Below are 19275 nucleotides of genomic sequence, written 5' to 3'. Positions count from 1 at the left end.
CACACTTTGAGGATTGTTGCTCTAAACCAGGAGAGGGTACAAGAACTTTCATAGCAACTTAATAACCCTAAACTGGAGACAATCCAAAAGTCTGTAAAAGCTAGTGTTACATTCTTAAAGGAATGTTAACGCAGTAATGACAAAAAATTAACCACAGCCATACTCATAAACAGGCTAGTGTTGATTTTTAAAAAAAGCAAGTCATTGAGGAGGGGAGGATGTAGCTCAGTGGTAGAGCGCATGCTTAGTATGCACGTGGTCCTGTGTTCAATCCTCAGCACCTCCATTAAAATAAAACAAATAAATAAATAAAGTTAATTATTTAAAAAAAAGTCATCGAACACTGTGATTCCATTTGTTAAAGTTCATAGCAGAAAAAAAGTTAAGCTGTATTGTTTATGGACCCATATGAAGGAAGTAAAACCATAAAGAAAAGCAAAGGAATGATTAACAGACAGGAACATGGTTACCTCAAGGGAAAAGGGTGGATGATATGATTTTGGTGGAGCTTTGAAGGTACAGTGTTCTAGCTCCTCACTGGGTAGGAATATCATAAAAATTCACGTTAAGCATTACAAATGTATCTCATATGCTCTAGGTATATTTCTCAGTAATTAAAAACAATATACGATAGTCATCGACATAGCTCTCATTTCCAATATATTCGTAAGAAGAAACATGTAGTAATATTACTATGCCACCCTTTGTAGTGAAAATGATGAGGAAAAGCCTACATTAATGGTTCTTTGTATATGCACAAACTATCTCTGGAAGGGTATCGAAGAAACAAAGATGTATGCCTGTGAGTGGGGGTGGGATGATAAGGAGATGGGGCTGAGAGGGGAGCCTTTTCTCTCATCTTTCTGCTTCTTTTTATACACTGTGTTTTTGACTTGATTTTATACATGTTGAACAATTCATGAATTACCAATACTAAAATATTTTAAAAGCCCTGTCCATCTGGAAGCTTAAAATATACTTTTAAGTAACACCTGAATTAAAGACAAATCGTATTGGAAATTATAAACCATTTAGAAACCTCCTGCAACTCAAGCATTACATAGCAAAAACTGTGTCTTTAAGCAATCTTCTAAATGCTGAACAATCTGATGGGCAAAACCCATCTCATTTAATATGCTTTTATTAACTACTATTGAGTTTGAGCACCTTTCCTCTTTTCTCTTTCTTTTCTTTGCTTCCTCCTCCCTCTTCTCCTTTCCTTCCTCCTCCTCCTCTTTCTTTTTTTCTGATTTGCATTTTTCTATGAATTTCCTAGTCATATCCTCTGTTGATTTAAATTGTTGTCAGAATTCTGGATATTCATTCAATGCAACAATATTTTTTCTCCTACACTTTGTCTTTTCTTTCAGCTTTTATTATAGTATTTCTTTTAACAGAAGTTTTAAATTTTATAAGCACAAATCTGTTTTTTTAATGGTTTCTGGGTTTTGTACCTTGTTTAGGAAGGCTTTCTCCACCCCAATATTATTAAAAATATAGTTTTAAATCCTTTAAAATATTTTAACTTTTTTTCCCTAACTGTTTTCCTTTTTGTACCATCTGTGTTCAATGTGATGGGCCAGGAGGGTCAAACTAAAATTATTTTTTCTTCAGTGGATAGCCAATTATCTCACATAATTTATTGAAAAAGCCACTCTTCCTTCATAGATTTTTAAATGTCACCTCTGTTATAAGCTTCATGTGGATCTGTTTCTGTGTTTTATTCCACAGATCCATTTGTCTATTTCTGTCTCTTTAGTTTTACATTGATAAATCTATTTGTAAAATTTTAACATAGCTTTATGTATTTTTATATTTACATTTTTGATATTGTAGGGCAAATTCCCATGCAGTATTTTTTATTCAGATTTTTTCTGACTGCTATTGAATATTTTCTTTTAGAAGAGAATCAGAATTCTTAAATTCCAATTTAAAAGTCCCGTTAAGATTTGGTTGGGATTGCATTAAATTTATAGATTAATTTGATTGTCCTGGATAATAATAGCATAGAAACAGCTTTTCCTGGGCAATGTGAGTACCAGATCATGCAGAGCCTCCTTTGTGAATTTTTGTATTTGATTCTGACAGGTAATTCCAAGGAGCCATCACTGTGAATTGTCCATAAGGGGCCCTCAATATCCAAAGTATGAATGGTGCTTATAGTGTGCTCTGCTCTGTCTTTGGATAGGCACTGTAACTTCAAAGTAGTAAGCAGGGTTAGATGCAAAAGGCTCACTTAATTTGCAATATTTCCATGCAGAATTGCAGTCACAACCCTAACTAGTCTTGACTTGACCACCTCAGCAACTGAGAAATATTCTCCGCTTATTCTGCTAACAGACCAGTGGCCAAAACCCATTAAAATGCAGGAGCCAATAGACTACTCTCTAAAGTAATCACATGCACATGGCTCCCACTGGTTGTATTGTATGCTTGCCAAGAATCAGCTGTTTTTTTCTCAAACCTGTATTTGCTGGTTGTACTTGACATTATAATTACATACAATCACCTTGTTGTCAGATGAGAGTAGAAGTCCAGGTTCTCCACAGAGCCTCTGTTGACACCCTGGGAAGGGCAGGCTCCCCACTAGGCCTCTGATGGCACACCCTAGCTGGGAGGGGGAGAGGTGCTCCCTACCGGTCTCCAGGGAGTGGGGGTGGGGCTCTACTTTCTGACTTTAAGGATTTGCCTCGTCTAAACACTTCACATAAATGAATCATACAATATGTGGCCCTTTGTAACTGGCTTCTTTCACCTATCATAATGTTTTCAAGATTTATCCACGTTGTAACATCTATCAGTACTTCATTCCTGAGAGTTCCTATTTCTCCGTATCTTTGCCAATTCTTATTATTGTTCATCTTTTTTATCCTAGAGTATAAAGTGGTCTTCATTATAGGTCTTTTTAATATTTTACTTTTTTTTCCAGAGCAGTTTCAGTTTTACCAAAAAATTGATTGGAAAGTAGAGATTGCCCACGTATCCTGTTTTCCTGAGCACACAATTTCCTCTACTGGTTACATCTTGCATTAGTGGTGTAAATATAAGTGATGAATAAAATTGGCACATTATTATTAACTAAAGTCCATTGTTTACGATACGGTTCACTCTTTGTACTGTACGTTCTATGGGCTTTGCCAAATGTATAATGACCTGTTGTTACCATTACTGTATTGTACAGAATAGTTTCGCTGCCCTAAAGCTCCCCTGTGCTCCACCTAGTTATCCCTTCCTCTCCCAGAACCACTGGCAACCACTGATCTTTTTACTGTTCCTGTAGTTACATCTTTTCTAGGGTGTCATATGGTTGGAATCACACAGTGTGTTGCCTTTTCAGATTGGCCTCTTTCACTTAGCAGTATGCTTTGGAGGTTCCTTCGTATCTTTTTGTGACTTGATGGTTCATTTATTTTTAATGCTGAATAGTATTCCATTGTCTAGATGTACCATACTTTACCTCTCCATCCACCATCTTGGTTGCTTCCAGGTTTTGGCAATTATGAATAAAGCTGCTAGAAACATCCATGTGCAGATTTTTGTGTGAATACAAGTTTTCAACCTATTTGGTTAAATACCAAGGAGTGTAATTGCTGGATTGTATGGTATGAGTGTTTAATTTTGTAAGAAACTGCCAAACTGTCTTCCAGAGTAGCTGTACCACTTTACATTCCCACCAGCAATGAATGAGAGTTCCTGTTGCTCCCTATCTTCGGCAGCATTTGGTGTTATCAGTGTTTTGGGATTCTGGTCGTTCTAATGGGTGTGTAACGTTTTCATTTTCATTTCCTGATGACACGATGTGAAGCATCTTTTCATATGCATATTTGCCATTTTTGATGAGGTGTTTGTTAAGGTCTTTGGCCCATTTTTCAATCAGGTTGTTTATTTTCTTATTGTTGAGTTTTAATAGTTCTTTGTACATTTTGCATAGCAGTCCTTCATCAAATGTGTCTTTTGCAATATTTTCTCTCAGAGCAATCCCATTTTTAGAGTGTTATGCCACAGATTTACCCCCACACAAGCACAAAGATGAATATGAAAGATTGTCATTGAAGTTTTTTTTTTTCCTAAAAAAATAACAAATTAGAAGGAAAACGAAATATCTCAGACAGGGCTCTTGGTTGCAAGCAGAAGTGACTCTTATCAGCAGGTAGTCATTTATTGTAAAGATAATTGTTGGGAGGGCTAGAGAATAGGCTTGATACTAAACCTCAAGAAATAAAGCCACAAATCACATATAAAAATAGCCTGATGAGTAAAAGGCCCAGAACATTGTGCTGTGACCAAGAACTAGAGGCCACAATTTGCACTGCAACCCAGAACATGACTGTAACTGCAACTATGACTCACAGTAGTACCACCAATATCTCTTCTGCACCAGGAATTCACTTTGTAAAACCTATTACCCTCAAAATCATAAGGCTGTTCTACACCCTTGCCAGCAAAATGGATGTCCTGCCCAAAGCACATTTCCCCCCCTGGGGTCCACTTCTGATTTGGAGACTGGCCTGGGTGCTACTTGTTGGGGAACTTCCAAGGAAACTGGAGAGTAAGTATTTCCTCCAACATGAGAAGTGTTCCAGAGAAGCAGGCCAACCAGAAAACATGACAAAGGTCCATTGTAGTGTTTATCAACAGGAGATTGGCTAATAGGTAATTAATGTAACCATGCATGAGAATACTATGCAGCCCATGAACAGAATAAGGCAATTTTTAAAGTAATGACATGGGAGGATCTCCATGATATAATTAATATGTATTATGTTCTACCATCTGCATTTGAAAAGTTGCACATATTTATATAATTGTCTATGTATATAAATGTTTGGAAGGATACACAAGAAACATAACAATGGTTGCTTCTAGAAAATGAAAAAAGGAGACTAGGATGGGAGACTTACTGGTCTGAATTCTATAGTTGCCATGTGCACTTTTTGAAAATAAAAATGTTTGCCATATATTAAAAATATGGCCACTAAACATTTGATAAATTTTCTTCATTATAGAATGTTTAGAAATAAAACCAACAAACAGTGGGTATTGTAATCAAAACTGACAGCACAGATGCCACAGATGCTAATACTATCTCAGAATCACCAATCCCAACTTCTTCTGGGTTAAAGGTTGTCCATTTCACAACTAAAATTGTGAAACAATGTCTGTTTGTCCCATGAAATTGGCCTGCCTGGCTAGCACTTCCTCATGCAGCCAGCAGAGCTCTCCGAAGCTGTCAGTGACACTGAGGAGATAGAGAACTGTTAATAACTATTCCATCCCAGGAGGCCAGAATCGCTGTCTCCCATCCACCTTCCAAAGTCTGTGGGAAGGTTTCTGTGATTCTTGAAAGTGTGAGAAGTTGAGAAAGACCCATGTGATACTACTAGGCCAGTAGATCTCATAATAAAAATAACTTTATCTGCATGGGGTAAAATTCTTTAGCTGAGTTCTAGGTCTATCTAAGAATCACAGACATTTGACACCAGCTGAGTGAGATGCAAAACACTTTCAGCTGAATCATTTAGGATGCTTACAGCAGCATAAACAGAATGCCCAACTAAAGAGGCGCAAACAGTGAGGACATTCATTATTTTATAAAACAGAAATCTGGAGAAAAGATTCCAGAGCTGCCTAATTTGGAAGTTCAGCAATGTCAGAGCTCTGGCTCAGTCTTTCTGACTTTCTCATGACTCTTACTCCACAGTGACAATATGACTGCTGCTGTTCCCAGCACCACATCTTCACATGAGATTACCGATGGCAGGAAGAATGAAGGACTTCTCACACTTCTCTCCTTTCTCTCTCTCTATTTTTAATCAGGGAGGAAAATCTTTCCCAAAGGCCCCCAGATTTCTCCTCAGATGCAATTGGTCCAACTTTGTTATATGCCCATCCCCAAACCAACCACTAGCAAGGAGAAAGGGATTGCCTCGTTTGTCTTAACCAGAGTTCATCCTTAGAACTTGGGGAGATAGGATTGCCTATTGGTTGTTTGTCTGAAATTTAGCTTTAATTGAATGTCCTATCTTTTTATTTGCTAAATCTGGCAACCAGACTGGGTGACACCCCCATCTTTCCTGAGTCTGTTGCCAGCCCATACTTAACAAAATCAGAGTTCCATTAACAAGAAAAGGCTAGTGCCTAAAAGCGGTGCCTACAAAAAACTTAATCAACAGTCGACCTAAGAAAGAAATGGAAAATCTTATTTGAGTCAATCTAAGGATTATAACCATGGAGACAGTCTTTTCCTTCCTTTTAATTATTAGTCTTTTGATAGAAAGTGTTAGGTGATCAAATATTTGATCCCTTGATGATGGTTGCTTACCTACCTGGGTCCATCATGTCCCTCAATGTCGGGTCTTAAATAGCCCAGCTTTTTCTTTCCTAATTTTAGAGTGTTGTTCTAGTAAGATGTCTGGCAAGGACTAACAGCCAATTCCAAGTTGTTCAATAGAACTTATGCCAGTTTTACCTTGCATGTACCTCGTGCATGACCATTAATTTAGAGAGAATTACAGATGTAATCAGTAGTTTCAAGTTGCTTAGGTTATCTAGTAGGAGTAGGTGATACACAGTGCAGAAGGCAAGAAACAATCACATTATAAATTATACAAATTATAATCAAAGTTGCCAGTAGGAGTAACAATGTCATTAGTAAAGTTTTAAGCCAAGATCCTTCTAAAGCAAACCACTTTCCTAATACTTTCCCTAAACTGGGAAGAGGGTCATTCAGAGCAGAAATTTGATTCTTCATAGGTGTCACAAGACGAGTTACATCAGAAGACACAATGGTTACAAAAATCCAACATTCAGTATGTATTATAGCCCAGATTCCCTCTTGGGAAGCGGTTAGACAATCAAGGCCATGTGATTCTGCAGGACCACTTTTCTCATCATGGAAACTTCTGAACTGAGCATGCTAACAGCTTGACTACTATCACACAAAGCTTACTGAGTGAGTTTTGCTGAAGCCTCTATTTGAGTAATGGTATCTTCTATTTCCAGTGAAGGAACAAATACCACAGCCAAATGATCATACCATTGGAAAACTGATGGAACCCAGCGTGCTTACATTAAAGGCAGATAGGCAAGGGCTGTTTCCAAGGCTACCCGTAAGTGAGCTTGAGCCTGAGGGAAATCAGTTGTGCATCTTTCTAAACAACCTGGGGAGAGCTAAGGCCATAAACATGTTCCATAAATCCACTGGGTCCTGTTAGGAACTACCCAATAGTTAACATCTAGTCAAAGGGGGCATTTATGGCCAAGTTCAGAACAGGTGTCATTAATTGGCAGGTAAGAGAGTCCCACTTACTGATATTGGTAGTAGCTTGCACAGTACTAGAGTTTCTTTCTTCTAAAATAAAATTTCTAAGGGCCATACAATTAGAGCCTTGGAAAGGAGAAACCCACCAAAGTCACCGAGCAGTACCAGACATAGGTAATTGGCCACAAACCCAGCAATCAGATTGACTTTTGAAACTTGCATACAATTGAGCCCAAGGAAGAAATACATTTGGTTCATTAGCAAAAGTGTGAGCAGTTATCAAAGTAATTAGCATACAGGACTAGTCCTGCATCTTGGTCAGCTATCTAACTTAGATATTGTCTTCTCATCCTGGTCTGGTAGTGCTGGCCTTACTTGAAGTCAGGTGTCAGAAACAGGAGTTGCAGCTCAGTCAGGAGAGGAGGACTAATATTGCCCTTCCAATATGGCTAAGAATCCTTTGTCTGATGTCTCTTCATTATGCATATTCTGGTTATAGGCCATAAGGTATCTGTTCAGAAACAAACTTAGAATGTGCTTTTAATGATCCAATTAAACTTTACAGTAATGTCACTTTTAGCAAAAAGGAGCCATCTGGAAAGTGAGTCTTAGGCAGTAAACACAAAAAACCTCAAAGACAACACTAGAACTTAATATCCACTGACACAATTTTTTCCTCTGTAAAATTACCCTAATTTCTACCAAATATAGCCAAATTAAGGCCAGTTTGTTTGAGAAATAAGTCTAATTTCAATAAAGTTGGCCTGATTATTTACTTAAGTGTAATTGATTCTTCTGGCTCTTTTAAATTGGCTATGCTGAAACTCTTTATAAGGAATCTCAAATTGAACTTTCAAAAGGCCTCTCAAGGCAAGGAAAGCCACACCAAGTGCTTGCCCTTAGATTCTGCCTGAGATATTTATAGATTTGGGTGGACTCCTCACTTCTCAAGGTCCCCAAAATATCTTGAGATTCCTGCACCTTTTAGGAGGCATTCTTTCTTATTCACCTGATAAGGCTGCTGGGAACTTGAGTTTCCAGTTTCTGGAGGGATTAGGTAGAGAGAAAAGATAAATGTTTCAATTCTACTTACAAAGGTATAATTTACCAAATTGCTGTAAATCATAATTGGCTTGAGGGGAAGGGTGTCTTTATATCTGGAAAATGATTAAAAACCAGTAATATTTCATGAACTTATTTACAAAACAGAAAGATTTAAAGACATAAAAAACAAATTTAGGATTACCAGAGGGGAAAGAGGGTGGTGGAGGGATAAATTAGGAGTTTGGGATTAGCAGATACAAAGCACTATATATAAAATAGATGTACAACAAGGTCCTACTGTATAGCGCAAGGAACTATATTCAATATCTTGTAATAAAACATAATGGAAAAGAATATATATATATTTGAATCACTTTGCTGTATGCCAGAAACTAACACAACATTGTAAATGAACTATACTTCCATTAAAAAAAACTTAGAAAAGCAAGAAAAAAACAAAAACCAGTCATAGTTCAGACAAAAAGCCCCCCATATTATAACCATATTCATTAGTTCACACAATCCTATGTAAGTAATTCTTGATCTTAATCTTCTGTTAACAGTTTTATGAAGCCACCATGTTTTCTATTAGAATTCTCTAATTTCTTACCCAGTACAGCAGAAACTATTTTTGTATAGACACACCATAAAATATAATTATTCCTAAAGAGTTCATCTAAAAAAACCTCTTATCTCATTTACATTTAATTTACTTAAATTTTTTATCATATTGTTTTTCTTGAAGATAAATTTTGTAACAGGAACAATAGGATCTTATTTTACTTCTAGTAAACTTAGGTACAATAAAAGTATTCAACTTAATGTTGATGACTCTAAAGACATATCTGTCTTAAACTAGCAAACTTAAATTCATTTTCATTCATTAAAAGTTAATCCTAGACCACAGGAAATTCATTTGGGGAAGTTTCTTTTATATTTCTGAGTGTTTATATAAGCACTTAATTTCCTTTAAGCCAATTAAATAGAGATCTTTTACAAATTAATTTTGGCAATACCACACATCTACCACACACACACATATAGATACATACAAACATACAAACGGACACAAACAAAGACCCCATAATTTCCAATCCAAAAGTTCAGCCATGAGTCAGGTACAATAATATAAAACCCAACAGTTACAAAAGAAATTGGATTCAAATTGAGTTTCTGGCAGGTGGAAGAAATTAAAGCCACCTGTTTAGATTAATGGAGAAGACACCTAAGATTTGCCTTTGTCCTTGACAAGTCAAGTTCCAATTTACTTATCCCCCTTTTGGTTTTTCTTTTAATAAATTACAGTCCTGAAATTTGCATTTTAAAAAGATGGCCTAGATAAGAGTTCTTAGAGACCAAGTAGAACATCTCAGGTGCAGAGGAGAAAAGCAAGTTCCTCCTAAGAGGAACGTTTGTTCCCTTAAGGCCAGAATTTTTTTTAATTTACTTGCCTCTTAAGATAAATAGGGGAGGTTTGGGAGTGGTAAAAAGATTGTTGAGTTTTGAATTGTTTCTGGAGCCACACCTGTCCTGTAAAGACTAGGTCTGTAAAACAAGGACGGCTGGTTCTAATTCCTCAAAGAATTGCATGGCCACCTAAAGGGTATCAGAGGACTGATGCACGGGTATTTACTAAATGACTGTAATGGGATTCCCCTGAAGGGCCACTGCAGTCAGGAGGGTTCTCAGATGCTTCCCGTCAGGTTCTCAGTCACTTGAGGACACCTTGTGGCCAGAAGGAACAAATGTTCCTTATTCTTCGGAGCTGGATAATTCAGTCTCTTATTTCACAAGTAAATGGTCTATTCAGACCATATATCAACATTTTTTTTTCAACTTAAGCCAAATTTAACAAAAACTCAGCCACCTAAGTTTTCCCTAGGCCTACTTACTGCCCTAGGTCCCTCTAGGCCCCTACCTCGGAAATGCACTGGCGCCCCCTTAAGACTCCAAGCCTTAAGTAGAGACAGCTTGAATAAAATTTTTAGGACTGTTACTTAAAAACAATGAGATCCAGGTATCAGGAGAACTCACCCGAACACCTGAGGAGCACTGAGAAGCCTGTGGGCCTCAACAGGCCCGTGCCGGTACAGAGCACCGCTTCAGGGTAGACTCCAGGTGTCCTCTGGTGGGTATCTCTGATATCCTGCCAGCTACACCATGCATGTGGACAAAAAAATTAATCAATAGTTATTTCAGAAAGAAATGGAAAATTTTATTGGAGCCAAAGTGAGGATTATAACCTGGGAAACAGTCTTTCAGAAACTTTGAGGACCACTCCACCATTAGAGGTCTAAGCACAATTATGGGGACAAGAGGTTGTACATTAAATGGCATATTTACACAGTCCAGATCTGCACACATAAAGTGAGAGTGGGTCATCGTGACCCCTTACAAGATTAAGAAAAAAGCTTATCTTCTAAGGAGGTCTGGTTAATGCAGATGTACAACACATACTATAGGGGAGGGAGGAGGCCCAAATGGGAGAGAAAATTTTTATGTTTAAATTTTTCTGGTTTTACCATAAAATACGAATTTTATTTCATTAGTAGCAACCAACAACCTGCCCCGTTGCTTCACAAGATTTTCTGTAGCTTCAGTCAAGGAAGTCCTGGTTTGGCTCTCTGCTCCTCCCTCTTCAACCAACAGCCATGTCTTGTACACGCCTTGTACAGTGCCAGCCACAGCCCTGAGACTTGATGGTGGAGGTCAGACAGAGTAAACGGATTGGCCATATTGAGCCTGGTCACCAGGGATGCTCTTAATTCTGATGAACTGGATATTGTTGCCATCAATGACCCTTCACTGACCTCAACTACATGCTGTATATGTTTCGATATGAGTCCATCCATGGCAGGTGCAATGACACAGTCCAGGCTGAGAGCAGGAAGCTTGTCATCAATGGAAAGCCCATCTCCACCTTCCAGGAGTAAAGTCCCACCAGCATCAAACAGGGTGATGCTTGGTGCTGAACATGTTGTGGAGTGACTGGGGTCTTCACTACCTTGGAGAAGGCTGGAGCTCACTTGAAGGGTGGATCCAAAAGGGTTACTATCTTTGCCCTTCTGCTGATGACCCCATGTTTGCGATAGGCATGAACCATGAGAAGTATGGCCACTTCTTCAAGATTGTCAGCAATGCCTCCTGCACCGCCAACTGCTTGGACCCCTGGCCCAGGTCACCTATAACAACACTGGCATTGTGGAGGGACTCATGACCACAGTCCATGCCATTGCTGCCACCCAGAAGACCGTGGGTCTAATGGCCATGGGGCTGCCCAGAACATCATTCCTGCTTCTGTTAGTATTGCCAAGGCTGTGGGCAAGGTCATCCCTGAGCTGAATGGGAATGTCCTCACCCCCAATGTGTTATTCGTGGGTCTGATGGGGCCACCTGGGAAGAACTGCCAAATATGATGACATTAAGAAGGTGCTGGAGGGCCACCTAAAGGGCATCCTGGGTTGTGCTGAGGACCAGGTTTACGCCTATGACTTTAACAGTGACAATCACTTTCAACGGTGGGGCTGGCATAGCCCTCAGCAACCACATTGTCAAGCTCATTTCCTGGTATGACAATGAATTTGTCTACAGCAACAGAGGAGTGGTCCCTATGGTCCACATGGCCTCCAAGGAATAAGAGCTCCCTGGACCACAAGCCCCAGTGAGAGAGCAAGAGGGAGAGAGAGGGCTCCAGCTGCTGGGAGTCCTTGCCCCAGATCTATCCCCCAACACAATGAGAATCTCCTGTTTGAGACGGTTTCCATCCCAAACCCCCTGAAGACAGTGAGGTGCTCAGGGAGCCCTATCTTGTCATGTACCATCAATAAAGTACACTGCATTCACCCTCCAAAAAAAGAAAGTCCTGGTTTACATGGCCCAGGGTTTTCTTGTGTGTGTGTGTGTGTGTGTGTGTATGTGTGTGTGTGTGTGTGTGTGTGTGTGTGTGTGTGTGTGTGTGTGTTGGAGGGTGAGGGGAGTGGGGTGGGCAGGAGGAGATCTAAGATCATAGTTGCATAATATCACAGAATAAACCCCCAAATTTCAGGGTCAGCTGGCAAAGATGAACAGTGACAGATTTATTAAAATTAAGATGTGTATAGGGCACGTTACAACCTGTAATTTACACTTGTGTAAGCCAAAGTTTTAAAAGCCACCACCCGGTGTTCTTCAGCTTTGCCGTGGCATCTAAAGAAGAGAAAACACCAGCCCAGCTGCTTCCTGAGACCCTGGGGTTTTCTCTGTGTGGAAGATTTGAGTACTACTGCCATTTCAAATACCATGTGGGACTGAAGATAAAGGTGCCGTAGAAATGATGAGAGAGAACAGGAATGTTTCCTATGGGACTCAGTGCCAATTTAACACTATTTTTATGCTTTTATGTAAGGGGATGATTAAGATGTCAGTAAAGAAAAGGCATTTCTGGGTCCTGATTATAAGCGTGACTACCAGGAGGCTACTCGTATACATACACAGACCCACAACTCCTTTGCAAGTCACCAGCTTAACACTATTAGCAGGCTTCCCTGACTCCCACAGCCCTATATAAAACCACTGGTTTGTCAGATTGTCATGAACTCTGGGCCACAGCCTGAGAAATTCTGGCTGTCAGACTGGAAATTGTGTGACAACCTTTTTAAAGTGTCTCCTCTGGGAGACAAAAATCCAATGGCTTGCAAGGAGATACTTACTGGAGATCATGTCTGATAAACATCTATGTTTTCTGAGTTTGGCCAGAGATAGACTTCAGAGATATATATATGTGTGTGCATATATCTGTGTACACACACACACACACACATATTTAAGAAAAAATAATATCCTTTTCCCAAACTATATTTATGTTGTAGTCTTGATTGAAGAAGAGCTTGTGCAGGTAGGTAAACATGAAAGATTGAACTGTTTATCTATTCCCTCCCAAATCCCCACTGTAATAACAGTAAAGAAATGAAAAGATCATAAACTCAGAGTAAAAAGAAGGGAGAAATGAGGACAGGAGTCAAGAGATTTCAACACGATTTTGGAAAATGAAAGCAGAAGAATGAATGATATAACTGATTTAGGGGAATGGAGAGGCTTAAATGGAAGGGAGCTTGTGGGAGGGGCACCGCAGACAGATGGGGGAGAGGAGGGCATCAATAAAGAGAAAGTCAGTAGGCCCAGCAGAACACAAGAAAGGGTCAGGAGTCAAAGGCTCAACCACTGATAACTCTGTATTTTTGCCTTTTCCAGAGTTTTACTTAAATAGAATCATGCAGTAGATGGCCTTTTAAACCTTGCTTAATACATTTAAAAGTCATCTGTGTTGAAATAGACTCAGAGACATAGAAAGCAAACTTACGGTTGGGGTCGGGCAGAAGTGGGTGGGAAGGGATAAATTGGGAGTGGGAGATTTGCAGATACTAACTACTACATATAAAGTAGATAAACAACAAGTTTCCACTGCAGAACACAGGGAACTATATTCAATGTCTTGTAGTAACCTATAATGAAAAAGAATATGAAAACGAATATATGTATGACTGAACTATTATGCTGTACACCAGAAATTGACACAATATTATAAACTGAGTATATGTCAATTTTAAAAAATGTCATCTGTGTTGTTGTAGGATCAGTGCTTTTTTCCTTCTAATTGCTAGCAATCCATTTTATAAATGTGCCACAATGTGTTGGATTGGTTCCAGGTTTTGGTCATTACAAACAAAGCTCCCATAAACATTTGTGTAGTGGTTTTCCAGGTTTTCTGTCAATATAGGATTCCATTTCACTTGAGTAAATACCTAGAAGTGAGGTTCTGGGTCCTGTGAAATCCTCTGAATAATGTGATTATTTTGCTGCTGTTTTAGCAAGCAACCAATCCAGTGAGATTCAGGTCACAAGTATTGTCTCACCTTCTGTGAGAAGCTCAGTTTTCAAAGACTTTGTTGTGCTGTTTGGGTCTGCCCCTTCATGTACTACTTGGGGATTGGTCTAGGACATGGATGTTGATTTATATTTATGTTGTAGCTCCATTCCTAAAGCTTTGTATGCTTCTAGGGGTGAGCCTGAGACTAGTGTTGATTCATAGACCAAATTAGAGAGCCCCTTCTCCAGTTCTCTCTACTGAGAGATTTCCACATCACAAATCAATTGATTGCGTGGCTTCTCGTGCCCTGTCATAGCTAGTTGTGAATGATGAGAATGATGCCAAATTCTGGCGCTACAAATATTTGATGACGCATTTCACTTTAATCTCCACCCCCCTGCTCTGCCTCTTGGGTTATCCACAACCATTGTGTTCACACATTTGCATGAAATAAATACACTGTCATTCTGTTGCCAGGAGGATTCCCATTGACGAAATGTTTGGGAAATGTGTTGTTAACGTCCTGTACAAGGGCTGACAAACAGCCACTGCACCATATTATTTTTTCTGGCACTTTAGATACTCTGTAATCACCCTTTTGATGTTTAAAAAATTTCCTGCCAATTAATTTTTTTCTAAAATAGGAGGTAATGCCAGGATACAGACACACAAAATGTTTTTGCAATTGTACATGTAGGATTCAGTAGCCATAAGGGTGCATTTCAAAACTTTTGGACATTTTTTAAAAAAAGCAGTATTCTACCTTTATCAAGAAAAATAATTTGCCTTTTATCATGAACAATAATTTGCCTTTTATCATATCTAATGCTTCTCTGTTTCATAACTATCTTTGCTTGGTTCAGCTTCCCAAACTGAGCAGTCATTAAGCACAGAGTCTTTTAAGATGTCAAAACTGGCCTTTGGTGCCACATCCAACATTCAAATAAGAATCCCTGTGCCTTTTTTTTTTCCAGGTAAAATTAATTTTAATAATATACTCTCTTCAACTTAACATAGCCAAACTGTTATCATTTCAACCTGTATTCAATAAAAAAATTAATAATGAGGCATTTTATTTTTTTATACTAAGGTTTTCCTATCTGGTGAGTATTTTATTTATTTATTTATTTTTATTGAAGTACAGTCATTTTACAATGTTGCATTAATTTCTGCAGTACAGCATAGTGATTCATTTATATGTGTATATATATTCCTTTTCATATTCTTTTTCATTATAGGCCATTACAAGGTATTGAATGCAGTTCCCAGTGCCATACAGTAGGACCTTGTTGTTTATCTATTTTTATATTTAGTAGTTAGCATCTGCAAATTCCGAACTCCCAATTTATCTTTTTGCCATCCCCTTTCACCCGTGGTAACCAGAGATTTGTTTTCTATGTCTGTGAGTCTGGCTCTGTTTTGTAAATAAGTTCATTTTTGTCTTTTTTTTTTTAAAGAAGAATTCTTGTACCTTGATCACATTCTTGCCACTTGTAATTTCATACTTCTGTGAACTGGGGCAACAGGAACAAATATGAAAGTGTTCCTCTGTTGAGAGTTTGTGAGTCCATTTAAACAAATACATCACTAGAAATAAAACTACATAGCAGCCATAGGGACAGTCATTATCTCACTTAAGATATCTGGGGGCTAGGTGGTCCAAGGTCAGCTCAGAGCCTTGATAAGGTCATTACAGATCTGATCGACCAATAAGTCCATCCTTCTGCCTTGCCATCCTTAGCATGTTGGTGATGCTTCTACTTGGGGTTTCAAGATGGCTGCAGCAATTCCAGACAATGCACGAAGACATAACTTCATCCAGTGAAGAGGAAAAGGGGATGATTCTCCCTATGCATCTCTTTAACTTAGAATTGACACAAAAACTTCTGAATGCATCATTGTAAGACAATGAATATTTTCTATTACTGATTATATTAGTAATTCTTTGGCAAAAGGAAGGCGAAGCCAGCAAAATAAAATGGCAAACCGTTTTGGCAAACAACAAAATCCAGAAACTTAAGTAGCTGAGGTTCAGATCCAAGACTGGCTGCTACTTTCAAGATAATTTTTGAGCAAGTCTTGGAGATTGATAGCTGCTTTGTACCAGGGATAATATGAAATTTTTGGAGGCCCAATGTCTACAAGAAAGTTCTTATAAATAACACTGAAATACATTTTTATGATTTAAAGAAAAAGAACAAGAAGAAAAGAAGATATTGAAAAGGTAAAGAGATAAAAATTTCACAACAGAATTTCTTTCCTGAATGGCAATCTACACAGTTCACCCTGGTTGGATATACAACCAACGTAACAATATAACATAACTTCTAGAGTGATGAAGTGGTCTGTATTTTCTGTAAGGATCACAGTGATTCCTGCTGGGAGCACATAGACGGGGTTATACAACATGTGACCTTTGTGTCTGCCTTCTTTCACTTAGCATAATGTGTTCAAGGTTCATTTGTGTTGTAGCATGTATGGGTACTTCATTCCTTTTCATTGTCAAGTAATATTTCATTTTGTAGATATACCACATTTTATTTATCCATCCGTCAGTTGGTGGACATATGGGTTGTTTCCACTTTTGGGCTATTATGAATGAGGCAGCTATGAATGTTCATGTACAGGTTTATATTTGAACACTAGTTTCCAGTTCTTTTGGATACATACCAAGGAGTGGAATTGTTGGGTTATATCCTAATTCTGTTTAACTTTTTGAAGAACCACCAAGTTTTTTTCACAATGGTTGCATCATTTTACATTCCCACCAGCAATGTATGAGGGTTCGTATCTTCACTTCTTCACTAGCATTTGTTATTTTCTGTTTTTTTTTTTTTTTAATTATGGCCATCCTATGTAGGTATGACGTGGTACTGACTTGCATTTCTCCAAAGACTAATGATGTTAATTATCGTTTGGGTATTTGGTTTGAATATTTTCTTTCTAGCAACTAAGTCATTCAACAGATGCCAGTGCTTCTGGTGAAGATGGTGATTGAAACAGATGATAGTTTAGCTGGTGCCCTAGTAAAAATTTGAGTCTGTACATAGCCAATTCATGGATCAGTGTAGAGCATTCAAATAGATTAACATATGCCTAGTGATACTCTTGCCTGTCATTGTAAATGTCATTTCAGGACATTATGATCATCTCTGAAGGGTACAGGACTCAAGTGTAACTCAGGATCCATACGACATGCTTATAATAATGCCCTATCTCCCTCTGAAGATGAAACACATTTGAGTTCCTTAAGCCAATGCATAGAAAAGTTTTACTTAAGACACTCTTTGGACCATCGTTCTTTGTTTCTCTTTTAAAAAATAAGTAATAAATTCATAAGGTTCAAAAGCCAAATAATCTTAAGAAGAGTACCTTTAAAAGATTCACCCATCCACTCCAGTTCCCCCTCCATCAAGTAACTGCTTTTCATTGTTTTACATGTGTGTGTTTCCTTATGTAAATACAAATAGAAATCATATATGTTCTGGGAGCATAAAATACATGCTGTTTTGTACGTTGTGCTCATTTCTCTCTATCTCAGAGATCTTTTCATATTAATGTCACAGCAATATATGAGACCTGTTTTCCCATGAGCATGCTGCGAAACTTGGATTTTTTATCAACATGATAGTTGAAAATTTCACTGTAGTTTTAGTCTTTATTTCTCTTTATTATTAATGTGCAGCTATCTCTTTATATGTTAAAGGGCATCTGATTCCCTTTCCTGAGACCTATCTGTTCATATTCTTTCCCTGTCTTTCTATTGGGTTATTGGTCTTTTTCTTATTAATTTCTCGGAGCTCTTTGGATGTTAGTGACATCACCATGTCCACAACTTGAACTGTAAATACTCTTGTCCAATTTGTCATTTGCCTTTTGATTTTGCTTCTGGTGACTTTTGCCTTGCTAATTTTCTCCATGCTACTTTTACATTTAGAAGTAGAGCAGCGGAGGAGAAGCCAGGAAGGAAACTGAGAAGGAATAGTTGGTTAGGGAACCTAGAAAAGAAAAGTGTTCCAAGAAGGACGAGGTTGTCTAAAGGGTCAAATGATACTGAAAAATAAAAACCACACTAAGATGAGGCCATAGAAATGAACACTGGATTTGGCAAAAGGGGGCTATTTCAGAGGTGGACATGGACACCTGGCTGGAGCGAGTAAATGAGGAAAAACAATGGAGAGTATTTTTTAAAAGTTTTGTTATGTGGTGCGGCAGAGAAATGTAGTGGATGGGGGATACAGGGTCAAGGGAGGTTTTTTTAGTGGAAGATGCTATACTAGAGAGAATTTATAGTCTGATATAAATGGGAGAAATGATCCAGTGGTGAGAAAAAAAGTAAGGATGCAGAAGGAGGCTGGTGGAATACTTTTAGGAGGGGGGCCCTTTAGAAGGGTGAGTGGGTGGGATCCAGGCCCACATAGAGGACAAGCTTCATCCATTGTGAGCGTGGGCACAGTTGGGAAATTGGTAGGTGTGGTCGATGGAGGGCTTCCAGCCTCAGTGCTCTTGTTTTCTCATGAAGTATCTGGCAAAGGCCAGCTGAGAAGTCTCTAGTGGAAAAAAAGAGATGGGAAATAAATGTGTTAGAATGTGGGAAAGGGAACATATGAGGGAAGGTTGCCACAGTGCTGAGTGCCCATTTGAGAATTATGGTGAGCATTTCAAGAGAGGCCGGGAGCACAGTTGTGGTTTCACCTCCAGCTGTGACAGTACACAGTCAGGATGTTGTTAAGCCAAAACAATGGAGGGGGAGGGGGCAAGGGAGAAGGTATTAGCAAGGGAGCAATTGTAATAATGAACATGGAATCTGAGATGAGTGAAGAGGAAGCAGAAGGACCCGAGGGAAGATGGTTAGTAAGACAGAAGGTGGTAGATAAATCAGAAGTCTCAGTAAGGTTGAAGAAATACTGGACTGCAAGCACTAGCCTGAGTGAGATGGGAGGAGAGCAGATAGGGATCAAAATATCAAATCAGAATGCTTGAAAAAGAGATTTTGGAGACAGTGCAGTTATTGGTGATGATAAGGTAAAAAGTATGACTGTAGGAGTGTGTGGCCGCAGCGAGGGAATAGTAAATTGCATAAATTGAGGAGATCAGGAGCTGAGATCCCAAGATGTTGGATAAT

At 38.6% G+C, this 19275-nt stretch overlaps 1 pseudogene; it reads left to right on the top strand.

Annotated features, from left to right (window-relative positions):
• The first annotated feature begins 11109 nt into the window (after positions 1 to 11109).
• Positions 11110 to 11942, top strand: LOC105063837 (glyceraldehyde-3-phosphate dehydrogenase-like; annotated as a pseudogene).
• The last annotated feature ends 7333 nt before the right edge of the window (positions 11943 to 19275 follow it).

The sequence above is a fragment of the Camelus bactrianus genome, chromosome 15 (assembly GCF_048773025.1).
Source record: "Camelus bactrianus isolate YW-2024 breed Bactrian camel chromosome 15, ASM4877302v1, whole genome shotgun sequence".
NCBI classification, from domain to species: domain Eukaryota; kingdom Metazoa; phylum Chordata; class Mammalia; order Artiodactyla; family Camelidae; genus Camelus; species Camelus bactrianus.
Note: the sequence above shows the minus strand (reverse complement) of the source record. Positions and strands in the feature narration are given on the sequence as shown.